Source organism: Phyllostomus discolor, chromosome 12 (genome assembly GCF_004126475.2).
Source record: "Phyllostomus discolor isolate MPI-MPIP mPhyDis1 chromosome 12, mPhyDis1.pri.v3, whole genome shotgun sequence".
Taxonomy (NCBI): Eukaryota; Metazoa; Chordata; class Mammalia; order Chiroptera; family Phyllostomidae; genus Phyllostomus; species Phyllostomus discolor.
This window is the reverse complement of record NC_040914.2, coordinates 23,170,756-23,185,394: the sequence shown is the minus strand read 5'-3', so window position 1 is coordinate 23,185,394 and position 14,639 is coordinate 23,170,756. Positions and strand designations below refer to the sequence as shown.

Sequence of the window (14,639 nt, the reverse complement as noted above, 5' to 3'; positions counted from 1 at the left end):
TTATGTCCCAAGGGTGACATGATGAAAACATCTTCTTTTATTGTGGAATTTCTAGAATATAACACTTAATTTTTACCTCGGTGTGCTCTTCTGTTCTTAGATTGGTAAACTTTAGCATAAAAACCATAATAAAACAACTAAAAATTTTAAGCACATAGTGCCCCTTGGTCTTTTTATATAAAAATCATCACAAGAATTAAACTGTGGTTATAGTTTTATAGAATAAAAATAACATTTTTCATTGCAACAGATTTACTGTTCTCATAATACTATAGGCCAATTTCCAACCATGAGTGTGACTTAAGTTCAGTGGTCATGTTATGTGACATGGTATAGGACTTTTGGAGTTAAAATTAATGTTACTAATCAGCTTCACTTCAAATGGGCAGACTGTCCTCAATGATTTGATGGATCCCACATATTATAAGAGCAGGGGAAAAAAGACAATTAGATACTATAGAAGAGGATAGATCTGTATCATGACAGGAATTTCATGTTATTTGTCTTTGAAGATGGGATATGGGTGGGCACACAAAGAAATTATAAGAAGAAAATAAATTCTGCCTGAATTTTTAAAATCCTGGATGTGGATTCTTCCTCAGAGTTTTTAGACTAGAGCCCAGACTGGCAGATGTAGGGTTGTGACAACCTAATCAAAGGACTCCGTGACATGAAAAAGTGGCAAAAGATGTTCCTTCACTGAGCTCAGTACATCTGCCCCAGAATCCCAGTCAACTGTCATTGGAAAATATATCTCCAGATATGGTCAGGTTGTATCAGCCACCTTGAATGGCAAAGAGGTGATGACACCTTGCACAGGCTGTGGAGACTGAGGCCTTTAACAAACAGCATGTCATTAATACAGTGAAAATGGTGTATATCAGAAGTTAGTGGTACTTGATCTAGACCCTCATTTAGCTTCTAGTGACAAGATACAGGGTAGTTTTTCCTGCTAACATTTGTCTACTGACTTCACCTGACCAGAATAATTGCCTCTAAAACTTAGAGGATGGGGATGCATAGGCATGTCACACGTATTTCCTATTATATTCTGATGTAGAACAATAGGATGCTGCCTTTACCCAAGGATTCTGCTATGGTCTGTGTATTCCCTCAAAAATCATATACGGAAACCCACCGCCCAGGGTGATGGTATTAGGAGGTGGAGCCTTGTGAACACAACAAGGAGAAGTTGCCCATTCAGGTGAGGGTCCTCACCTGACCATGCTGCATCCTGACCTCAGACTTCTGGCCCCCAGAACTGTGAGACAGAAATTGTTTATCAAGCACTCTGGGGAGTTGTGTTATAGCAGCCTTATCAGAATGACATGGGCCTCATTTACCTCACCAAATCAGCATTACTTTGCCAAGGTGAATAATCAGGCTATTTATTCATGGAGGGCTCAGACACTGTCCATCCTCATTGTCAAGACTATGAAATATGTAAAGCATGTAAATCTTTTTCCATTTACAAACAAACAAGTAAGGCTGCCAATTCCAAGGATGCTGAATAAGACATGAGACTCCTGGGACTTAGACAGAGACATTATTATTCATGGCACAATAGGGAGCAAGAGTTTCATGTTCTCATCTGGTTACACTGCTTCAACATGCCCCACAAGGCAATGCAAAGAGGTCCAGGTGGATGCTGCACACACAGCAGGTTTGCAACACAGCTGAAGAACACAGAGCTTAATAAATTCCAATCTTTTTATGTGGCGTCTAAGTACACACACCCAAACATTATGTTGAAGGTAGGCATTAAATTTATTGTATAAGTCAGGAAATTTATCTGCCTCCTCTCCAAGAAAGACACTATTGCCATCTTTCAAGATTATTAATCAAAAATAGTCCAGAATAGACTTGCAAAATAGTACAGAATAGAAGCTGACACAATAGGTGAAAATAAATTTAGAAAATCACAAATAAATATTTCCTAACATGATGGACTTTTACCCTTAGAATGTGGAAATATTGAGTAAAAAAAATCTAATGAATATTTTTCACACCAAAATTGTCATTGGCTAAATGGTGCTAGGAAATTATTACAAACTGAAGAAGGCAAGGAAGGACATAGATTTACCAAGAGACATCAAAGAAAAGACAGATACTGTTGGGAACCACCCTGACTGGTATCAGAAGCTGTAACACCCGCCTAGGCTAAGGGAATGCCCTTGGAACCATAGGCCAGCAAGGAGACAACAGCTTATCTCCCTGGCAGGAATGCTGTTTCTGCTGCTTCATTAATAACTGAACCCCAAAGCTTGGTCAGTTAGCCAAAGACGGGTAAGATTCCCTGAGGGGGGAATGATCTAAGACAGGCACGATCACGTGGGAGGCCCCCAAAAGAAGGACTTTGGGGGCTACAGCAAAAGGACTTTGGGTTATGGACCTTTGCTCCTCGGCTTTGACATAGCCTGAGTTCTCACCATCTGGGAGAAAATCTCCTTATCCCTTGGTTGCCTTAGTTCCCTTGCTCCACCTAAGCCTGAAACAATGACAGGGTGGTGCAGCTCTGTGCTGAAAAGGGCAGATTCCCTGGTTGATCAGGCCTAAGAAAGAATATGTAAATTACTGTGAAACCTTTTTTGTTTAGAATGCTCTCAGTCGAATGAGAAGGGTCCAAGGAGGAAGTTAGTTTGTTCCTCACAGTCTTACAGATCTTTGACCCTGACTCAAAATAGACCCACAGACTTCCTTGTTTTCTATGGTTCCTTACTTCCCCCTAATGAGTACTGTACTTTACCTGAATTACTATGCAAAATGAGCCCAATAAAAGCAGGTTTGGACGGCGCGCTCCCCACTAGAGGGGGTGGCCATTCCGTCCCTACTTCTCCACAGAAACTAATCTATCTCTGTGCATGTTTTTTCTCGTGTTTTGAGGAGCCATCCACAGCGTTCCGTGATCACTGCTGGCCGGTGACCCACGCATCAAGATACAAAAGGGAAGTGGCAGTAACCTGGGTGAGGAATGAGAGTGAGTGCAAAAGAAGAGAAAAATTACATCCCAGTGTCTGAATGAATGACAATTTCTTACTTTGTGAGAAAATCATACACTTCCAGTCAAGATGGAGGGCAGGTAGACACTCTTCACCTCCTTGCACAACCATAGAAAGAATAAAAACCAGATCTCAAAAACAAATAATACCCAGAACCATCAGAAAATTGAGCTGTATGGAAGCCTAACAACAAAGGATTTAAAGAAGTCACATTCAACCAGACTAGGAGGAAAAACAGTGTGGCACAGAAGCAGCAGAGCAGATGATCCCACATTCATGTGTGGTGGATAAAAGTCAGAAGGGATTCCCTGGGAGCAAGTGATCCCAGCCCCAGGCCAGACTGCACAGCCCAGGGTTCCAGCACTGGGAACATAAAACCCCTATTACCTCTGGCTTTAAAAACCAGTGAGGGTTGGGGCAGTGGAAGAAACTGCTGGATTTTCACTCTTAAAGGGCCCACATGGACTCAGAACATATGCAACCCCAGGGAAGCAGCTGGAGGGGTGCTAATTGCATATGGGAAGTGGGTGAAGTGACAGGAAACAAGGCAAGCAATGGCCGGACCTCTGGAGGCCAGGCAGTGGCAGGGTCCCCCCCTCCACCCCCAGCCAAAGCAGAGCCACAGAGAGGGGAAGCAGATTGCCCTACCCTGGTAATTATCTAAGGCTCCACTCCATACAATTTACAGGTGACTTTTCTACATAAGCCATGCTACTAAGGGAGTAAAAGCACCTTTACCTAATATACAGAAACAGGGAGATTGCCAAATTGAGGAGGCAAAGAAATATGACTGAAATGAAAGAACAGAACAAAAGCCCAGAGAAAGAATGAAATGAAATGAAATGAAGATAGCCAACCTATCAGATCCAGAGTTCAAGACATTGGTGATAAAGGATGCTTAGAGACCTTATTGAGCATGGCAAGAAAATAAAAGAAGAAATGAAGGTTACACAAAGTGGAATAAAGAAAGATATACAGGGAACCAACAGTGAAGGGAAGGAAATCAGGGTTCAAATCAAGGATTTGGAACAAAAGGAAGAAATAAACACTCAACCAGAACAAAAAGAAGAAACAAGAATTCAATTAAAAAACAACAAAATACGCGGGCTGTGAACCAAAGTGTCGCAGGTTCGATTCCCAGTCAGGGTACATGCCTGGGCTGCAGGCCATGACCTCCAGCAACCACACATTGATCTTTCTCTTTCTCTCCCTCTCTCTCTCTCTCTCTCTCTCTCTCTCTCTCTCTCTCTCTCTCCCTCCCTTCCCTCCTTCCCTCTCTAAAAATAAATAAATAAAATCTTTAAAAACAAAACAGAACAAAACAAGGAAAGGCTTAGGAACTTTTGGGACAAGTTTAAGCATACCAACAACTGAATCATAGGGGTTTCAGAAGGAGAGGGGGAATAGCAAGAAATTGAAATCTTATTTGAAAAATACTGAAAGAAAACTCCTGAAATTGGTGAAGGAAATACGTATACAAGTCCAGGAAGCAGAAAGTCCCAAATAAGGACCCAAACAGGATGACACCAAGACACATCATAATTAAAACGCCAAAGGTTAAACATAAATAGAGAAACTCTTTATATTTATCTGCTGATTTCTTAAAAGAAACTGCAGGCAAGAAGGGGCTGGGAAGAAGTATTCAAAGTGATGAAAAGCAAGGACCTACAACCTAGATTATTCTATTCAGCAAAGCTATCATTTAGAATGGGAGGGCAGATAAAGTGCTTCTCAGACAAGGTAAAGTGAAAGGAGTTCATCATCACCAAGCCATTATTACATGAACTTTTAAAGGGACTTGTGTAAGAAAAAGAAGATCAAAACTATTACATGAATATTAAAATGACAACAAACTCACAAGTATAAACAACTGAATCTAAAAAACTAAAACTAAAACAAACTAAGCAAACAACTAGAACAGGAACACAATCATACAAATGGAGATCATTTGAAGGGTTATCAGCTTGAGGGGGCAGGAGGAGAATGGGGGATATGGTGCAGGGTTAAGAAGTATAATTGGTAGAAACAAAATACACAGGTGGATGTTAAGAATAGTATAGGAAAGGAAGAAGCCAAAGCACTTATACAAAAGACCCATGGATAGGAACTAAGTGAGGGGTTGCTGGAAGAAATGGGTACAAGTGGAGGGGGGCATAAGAGGAAAATTGGGATAACTGTAACAGCATAATCAATAAAATATACTTAAAAAAACATACAATTCGCCATCCACACATATACCACATCTATCCTGGGTGGATTGCCGATCTGAATCTTAAAGCTGTATGATGTTTTGAAACAGAAATGATAGAGTATATCCCTCTAGTGTTACAATAGGAAAATATTTCTTAAACAGAATAACATTATCTAAGAAAATATACTAAGTCATGTTAAAATGAAGAGATGCTGCTCATCACCACACACACACACACACACACACACACACACACACACACACACACATACACACAGGTCCTGCAAGGAAGAGAGACAACCAAGAAAGAAATCATGTCCAGCAGATATATAAAATTATTACAAATCAATAGAAAAAGACAACACAATTGAAAAATTAAAGATTTTTAAATGTGGTTGTCTTATGTCTAATACATGTGAAAATATCCTCAGATTTTATACTAATGAAGAAATGTAAGTAACTTATTACATGTCTCCAACATACATCAATCATAAGTCTAGCATAAAAATGAAAAAGAAAACTAAACTAAAACAGATGACAATAATGTTGACAAACTCAGAAATCCTACTGCTGGTGGGAGTGGCAGCTGTTTCAAAAGTTTTCCAAACCTCTTTGACACTATTTCCAAGACTTAAAGCCCAACAATTCCTCTCCCACATGCATTGTCAAAGGAAATGTGTATGTCATCGAAAATTGTCTATATTTATACACAGGAATTTTCCTAACATTCCCAGTCTGAAAACCACCCATATGCCAAAGAACAGGAAATTATTAAATTAAGTGTTTTATATTCACACAATAGAATCCTATACAGCAAGGCTATTGAACGACCAATACCAACACACAACAATAAATTCACCAAAAACTTACGGAATGAGAAACACAAAACATAAAGAGTTAATACGATATGATTTCCCATATAAAGTACGAAATAGGCCCCAGTAACCTATGCTGTGAGATGTCAGAACTGTGCTTAACCTGAGGAAGAATGACACAGAAGGAGCACAGGAGTCTTCTGATGGTCTGACAACATTCTATTTCTTGATCCAGGTACTGAGTACAGGAGTGTGTTATAATGTCCTTATACTGTAAAGTTGGAGTTTAACAGTATTAAATAAAATGACAGTATGGTTAGTTTTTAAGCATATACTGAAATTATTAGGTAGAAACTAACAAATAATCACTAAGCAAACATTCAAGGTATTAAGTCAATTAAAATGTATAATTAGCCCTGGCTGGTGTAGTTCAGTGGATTGAGCACGGCTATGAACCATAGGGTTGGCAGTTCGATTCCCAGTTAGGGCACATGCCTGGTCCCAAGCCAGATCCCCTTTGGGGGCCACGTGAGAGGCAACCACACATTGCTATTTCTCTCTCTCTCTTTGTCTCTCTCCCTTCCCCTCTCTAAAAATAAATAAACAAAATCTTTTTTAAAAAGATCAACTTTGCTTATTAAAAATGTATAATTTTAAGACAATTATAATATATAATAACTTAGAATTATATTGCAAAATTTAGTTGAAAAAATTTAACATATAAAGTTAATGTAAATAAAGTTAAAGTGAATAAACTCTATTGATACCCAAATGTATTAATTTTTATATTAAACTTAGGTAGACTAATTGCTGTTTCAAATACAAACAAATGTTTACAATATTTGTTTTTTCAAGAGATGCGACCAGACAATAAAATTCAAAACCATTTTCATTGAATTTTAACAGAGAAAAGCACTCCAATATACACATCTGATAACACACTTTAAATCTGTCATTATTATATTAGTACTATTTTAAATTTTTATAATGTAAACTTTATAACTTTATCATGTAAACTTTATAAACTTTATAAATTTCCAATATATTGATTAAGGAATAATAAACACAACTGGCTGTATATGTGTATAACATACATATGCACAGATCACACAAAAACATGTATGTTTGTCTATGCTCTCACAAACAACTGTACATAGGTGTGTCTATGGTTTTCCCCATTGTCTATTATTTATTTTTGGCATAATTTAAGGGTTTTATATGTGCTAAAAATATGGGTTTCATTGGTGGTACAAGGCTCAACATACATAAGAATAAGATCAAAATCATTCTTTTGTTTCTCAGACTGCTGAATCTAAATGTACAACAGCTTCACAATGTAAATACAGAGAAAGGTATATAAAATCTCTTAAGAAATTGAGAAAATATTCACTTTGCTTCTTAAAAATGAAGAAGTCCAGGCTCCACATACACAGAATGGATTCCTGACTTTCCTTTCAAATGGACCTGGCTATAGCACTCCAGATAATGGAAGTCCCTGTGATGAACTAGTGTCATAAGAGAGATAAGAGTGTGTACCTACAGACCCTCCTCTGCCAACATTAGCAAATCCTTTTCACAAAAGAAATACCTACCTTCTGTGGGTCACAATTCCATTCAATTCACATCTTTAAAATGGTCACACTCACCTGATATGGTTACAAAATCAGCTACAATATAATTTTATTCTGGTTGGTATAGCTCAGTGGATTGCGCGTGGGCCTGTGAACCAAAGGGTCACTGGTTCAATTCCCAGTCAGGGCACATGCCTGAGTTGTGAGCATGTGCGAGTTGTGAGCAACCACACATTGATGTTTCTCTCCCTCTCTCCTTCCCTTCCCCTCACTCTAAAAATAAATAAAATCTTTTAAAAAATAAATAAAATGTAATTTGATGCTGTCATTGCCCCACTCCAGTTAAATCTGTCCATTTCTGTCTCAGATTTGTTGAACATGGTTATCACCCCTCATAACATTGTATTTCAAATAAATGGACCATTGCCAGGGGTGTTACGTATGAGGTTGGAACAGGCTGCCATAGGCTTTCCTCACAGACTGAAATTCCCTCCAGCACTACTGTCTTCAGCTTCAGTAGTGACTTGCCACATGCTGATCTTCACCCTCATTTATTTAACTTTTCTTACAACTCCATGACTTGTACATTTCTGGACATGTACTGGGATAGATTGAATTTACATACTTGACGACTTCTCCAGAATATCCAGATGTTTCAGGGCCTGATGTTTATATTGCATCCATTCTGAAATCCTCCATGGCAAACATGAGGAAACTTCAATCAAATTAGTATTTACAAGACAGTTATATAATATGTCATTATTATATTTACTATTATAACATTGTTGACTTTGAAGATGTTCACCATGTCCTGTACACCAGTCCCTTGTAAGGCACCCCTAATGGTACTTAGGATGCTGAAGAGGATGAGTGAATTACCAAATGAACACTGTGCATGTACATACAATTTACATATTTCTCCTAAGATAAGGGAACTTTGCATTCCTTTTCCAGGTGAAGCTGAATCTGGAGACATTGGACTCAGGGCTCATGATCAGAAAGGGACTGATAGTTGGGAAACTCAGAGTGAGTACTGAACTGGTGTTCAAGATGAATCAGTTGGGATTATTAAAAATACTTAAATAATATGAAAGATGGAGGAAAGGGTGTTCAAAAAGACAAAGGTGCTCACCAGGAAAAGAACGGTTTTGGTAGCTCTGGACACAGGTGAGGATCGGAAAGAGATGGAGGTCCTGTGAATATGTTGGACCCTCTGCTTGTGTCTGTGCAAGATGAAGACCATGGAACTGCTGGCCCAGAGCATGAACATGAAACATACATCAGGGGATGCTATCAAGGCTGCATATAGTAAGTTTCTGATTTCATCATAACGAAGAGAGGAGCAGTGTCTGAAATGTTTTTCATTTGTGATGTTTCTGTTGCTTGATTTGCTAGACAGAAGCATATGATAAACTACATTTATCAACATTTGCAGGATTCAATACAGAAAAATTGTAGGGACAATGTATTTTGGAGCTTTATGTTTAAGGTCTGCCCACCTAGAGTTTGTGGGGCTGATGATGGCCTGAAAGAAGCTTAAGAGGCAGGTGGTGCCAATAGACACACCCCTGCCCACTGCACGAAAATAGTAAAAAAATCTGCATCCAATATTACTATAATCATTATACCACCCAAAAGATGACATGCTATAGGGGAACCCACTAAAAAAACAGAACCAAAAGGTTGGCCACAATCAGGTTGTTGACAATCAAATCTGTGGGCTTCAGCCTGTACCCAGTGAAGTAAAGGAAGAGATAATGGTAAAGAAGAGAGGAATTCCCCACAACTCCAGTTATAGTCTGTAGAAAGTAGACCACTCCTATCGCCAAATTCCTGATGGTCATGATGTCTGTTCTCAGTGACTGATATCTTCTTCTGACCTAGAGAGAACCCTGCATGGGAAAGTTAGGCATAAGCCACACATATCACATTAGCTGAACTCCAATATTTACTACTTCCCAACAGTTTTCCCTGAAATACTGGTTTAAGATTTTGTTTTTCCACCATCTAGGGGCTTCCAAGGGATGAATGTGTAACCATTAAAGAACACTTTCAAAATATGAGTCATTGCTATCAAGGCCACACATGAAATCACTTCTTTATCCCTCAGAACCTCACGAGGCCAGCTAAATATTAGGAAGGACATAGAAACCATCATTAGTTTATATTCCAGGGAAAAAGTACAATGATGTGAGTAACCAAAACTATGGGACAGCAAAATCTGATACCTAATAAAAAGTGTATGGCACAATAAAATTAAGGTAATTTTAGATCACATACATAGTTATTAAGATGTGGGTTAAATTAAATAATTACCAGTAATGTATATTTGTGTTAACATATTAAAATACAAGACATGCAAAATGAATGGTAATATATAACACTGTATATTATAAAAACAACACACTTTTTCTGGATTGGTATTATACTTTTAAAAGTGGAAATATTGCAAGATATATTTGAGCCTAAAGGTGATGACTAAATTTTATAAAGTTATATTTTTCTTAAATGCTGCCTCCCTAACTTTAAGAGGAAATAGTTTCCTCATAATCAATAAAGACACTATAGCCCTGGCTGGCGTAGCTCAGTGTATTGAGCACAGGCTGTGAACCAAAGTGTCGCAGGTTCGATTCCCAGTCAGGGTACATGCCTGGGTTGCAGGCCATGACCCCCAGAAACCACATATTGATGTTTCTCTCTCTCTATCTCCCTCCCTTCCCTCTCTAAAAATAAATACATAAAATCTTTTAAAAAATAAATAAAGACACTATGATTAAACCTATTAAGCCCAATATACACCCTGAGTTAAAGAAAACATGTGTGCTCCAGTAAATGCTCTCAGACACACTTTCTGCAGTCAGATTATTCCTATAGATGAAAAATCATGGGGATATTACAATGCCCCTCTAGAAATGTGCAAATTATTTCTGTGATGCCTGTAAATTCTGCTGATCAGAAATTAATTTGAAAATCTGTAGCCCTTAAGCACATTAAAAAGTAGGATTCCTGATTGCTGGATAAAACACAACTATTAACTGTGAGTGAGGACCACACTACATCACATCAGGAAGCATTGGAAACAGGAGCAGGTCTAGGATGCACATCTCTTTACCAGCTTAGTTCAAGCCTCAGAATTCCTCACCCTTTGCTGTGGCTTTGGGGCTGGACCAAGTTAACTCTCAGAAGATCCCCTTTGTCCACTATGATCACTTACCCAAATTGTTGTTATATAATGCCTTCCCTTACAGTCTCTAACTCTCAGATTAATAAAGATAAAAGCACCCTGACTGGTGTAGCTCAGTAGATTGAGCTCGGGCTGCAAACCAAAGTGTCACAGGTTCGATTCCCAGTCAGGGCACATGCCTGGGTTGCAGGCCATGGCCCCCAGCAACCACACATTGATGTTTCTCTCTCTCTCTCTCCCTTCCCTCTCTAAAAAATAAATAAATAAAATCTTTAAAAAAAAAAGATAAAAGCCACCAACTTCTGTTGCTGCCCAAACTCTGGACTCATCGTGAAGTCAGCACTGTCAGTACCTGGGGCAGGCAGCCAGACCCTGAGATATGAGTTGTGATTCAGTGATCTCACCTCCCTTCTGAACTGTAATTATCACTTCACTGGTGGCAGCATTGGCACTGACAGGCTTGGGAGCTGAGAGTATTTCTGAAAACTTTCTTTCCACTTGCTAATTACCAAGAACAACTCTAAGTTCCCAGCCATCATCTCTTAGGAGACTACTGAGGTGTTTGTGAGAGGCTCTTTCTTTCCACGATCCCTGGTGCAGACAGGGTCTCCCACTGAGGACAGACAGAAGGGAGTGCTGACATCTGACCCCTGAGGGACAGGGGTGAATTTGGTGTCTCACAGGACATTCTGCTCCATTAAGGAGTTCTATCCACAGTGGATTGAGTGCAGGCTGTGAACCAGGCATCACAGGTTTGATTCCCAGTCAGGGCACATGCCTAGGTTGCAGGCATGGCCCCAGCAGCTGCACATTGATGTTTCTCCCTCCTTCCCTCTCTCTCTCTCTCTCTCTCTCTCTCTCTCTCTCTCTCCTCTCTCTCTCCCCCTTCCCTCTCTAAAAATAAATAAATAAAATCTTAAAAAAAAGAAGTTCTATCCAAAGTGAATCCTTTCCTAATCTTACAAATGAATTATACCATTGTTGATGTATGGAGCAAAGGAATCAATGGTCAAAATATCTGAGGAAGATTTAAAAAGAGGGACAGTAACAGGAAAAACACAATGTGAATAAAACACATTAGATATTGTTATACTGAGTGGCTCAAAGGCAATGTAGACTTACAGAAAATTTTTGTTACAAAATACATGTTACTCTCTAGGGATCCCCAATAGTATCAAAAGCAGAGGCAGAACATTATCCACAGAAGACAGAACATTCTAATAATCCCTCCCATACAAGGCACCAGGATCACACAGTTTAACAGGTAGATTCTTCCAATGCCACTTAATTCAACACCATTGAATGGTAAACATCTTTCTCTAAACTTACCTTTTTGCAAAATTTTCAGAAAAGAAAACTCCTTACTTTTTGAATTAAGAAATATATTTCTCACAGGCCAAAAAAAGAAACATATAAATTACAAGTTGAATTTAATTCTCTAGGTTTTTCTACACATGAATCAATTTTTTGATCCAAGTTCACTATTGATACCCACATTGTCAAGTCACTTTTTAGAGCTGTTATCATGGATAACCCATCCTACATACTCACACATGCAGAGTCATTTACACAGATGCAAATACACACATGCATTCACTTTCACTGTATTATAGTCACACATTTAATTACTTACACATATACACAAACATATGCTAACATTAATGCACACACTGAACACATGAAAGTTTACACTCACATATATAAATCTTCTAAGTACACACACTCATCTAAACTCACAATTACTCTCTTACATAAAATCACAGTCACCATACATGTGTATACCTCAATAAAATGATCTGTTACAGAAGACTTGTATAACTTCAGACTTCTGAATGCCTGTAAAAGGATGGAAATCTCCCTATTCTTTACGGACCTTTGAACCTGCAACAATCACTGGGGAAATATCTATTATAATGCACAGCACTTAAAATACGTTCTGAGCACTGCCACCTTATATCAAGAAGGATGCTAGAAAATTGAAAGTTTGGGAGAGTTTCAGTGTGTGGGTACTTATGGAAACTCCTTTGTAGGTCACTGTCTACCATTCTCTTGCTGCTTTTAAGTTTCTCTCTTTATCTTTAACCTTTGGCATTTTAATTATGATGTGTGTTGGTGGGGTCTTCATTATGTCCAACTTGTTTGGGACTCTCTGAGCTTCCTGGACTTGTATGTCTATTTCCTTAACCAAACTGGGGAAGTTTTCTTTCATTATTTTTTCAAATAAGTTTTCAATTTCTTGCTCTTCCTCTTCTCCTTCTGGAAACCCTATGATTCAGAGGCTGGAATGTTTGGAGCTGTCCCAGAAGTTCCTGAGCTTCTCTCGTTCTTTTTAATTCTTGTTTCTTCCTTTTGTTCTGGTTGAATGTTTATTTCTTTGTCAGGTTCCAAATCATTAGTTGAATCCTGGTGTCTTTCCCGTCTCCGTTGGTTTCCTGTGGATTATTCTTTATCTCACTTAGTGTAACCTTTATTTCTAACCTTTATTTTCTTTTGCTGTACTCAAGGAGTTCTCTGAGCACCCTGATAACCAGTGTTTTGAGCTCTGCATCTGATAGGTTGGCTATATCAGTTTTGCTTAGTTTTTTTTTTTTCTGAGGTTTTGTTCTGTTCTTTGAGCCATGTTTCTTTTTCTCCTCAATTTAGCAGCCTCCCTGTGTTTGTTTCTGTGTAGGTAGAGCTGCTTTTACTTTGTCTTAGTAGCATGGCCTATGCAGAAAAAGCACCTGTAAATTCTGTGGGATGAAGCCTTACGTAATTGCAAGGGCAGGGAACCCTCTTCACCACTTTGTGTCTGTGTGGGGAAGGCTCTGAGAGTGGACAATGCTGCCACCTGGCTTCCAGCCAGCACTTGCCCTGTTTCCAGTCATTTCACCCCCTTCCCATGTGTGACTGGCACCCTTCCAGCTCCTGCCACAGTGGGGAATCCTGCAGTGGGTGGCCTTATGCACGTTCTAAGACCATGCTGGCCCTTCAAGCAGTGAAAATCTGGCAGTGACTTCTGCCACCCCAACCCCTACAGGTTTTTACAAACAAAGGTAATAGTGATCTATCTTTCCAATGATGGAACCCTGGGCTGTGTGGTATGGCCTGGGGCTGGTATCACCTGCTCCCAGGGTATACTTCCCATCCATTCTGCTAGTGCCACCACCATCTCTCCACCCATCCTCATGACTCTGCCACTCCTACCCATCTGGATGAATGCGGCTTCTTTAAATCCTTGACTGTCAGACTTCCATACACCTTGATTTTCTGACAGTTCTGGGGGTTTCTAGTTTTGAGGTCTGGATGTAATTCTTTCTGTGGTTGCATAAGGAGGCGAAGCATGTTTACCTATGCCTCCATCTTGAATGGAAATCAGATATTGGTAGAATATCATGTTCTAAGTCAGGTAGACTGTTGAAAACAAAGATGGAACTATTGAATAGAACAGACATGGGCAAGAAAGTAAAATGGTACAGGGAAACTACAGAGCTGAAGAGGACAGTGGGTGTGACTGAGGCCAGGAGCCAAGGAGCAAGGATGTAAAATTATATATTGAATGTCATGACTGCAGCATGTGGTTTGGGTTCCTGGGGTGTTGATGATGCCTGAAAGTTGAGGGCTAGGGCACAGAAGACACATAGCATGGGATAAGATACTGGACTGGGACATAGTAAGGCAAGAGGAAGAAGGCCATGGAAGATGAACTTTGCAGATGTAACAAAATCTGAGGAGGGTTAGACTGAGGTCCCTAGAATACAGTCATGGAGGGCTGGATGTCAAAAAAGTAAAAAGGCAGAGGTGGAGAGTGCAATACTGAAGTATAAATGGGTTGGATGGAGGTCAGACAATGTTGGAGTTTTGGTAAATGTCGGAAAGTCGCATTGTGAAGTACCAAGT

General features: G+C 39.3%; 1 pseudogene; it reads right to left on the bottom strand.

Moving 5' to 3' along the window:
* Nucleotides 1–7,830: 7,830 nt before the first annotated feature.
* Nucleotides 7,831–10,800, bottom strand: LOC114510640 (annotated as a pseudogene).
* Nucleotides 10,801–14,639: the final 3,839 nt, after the last annotated feature.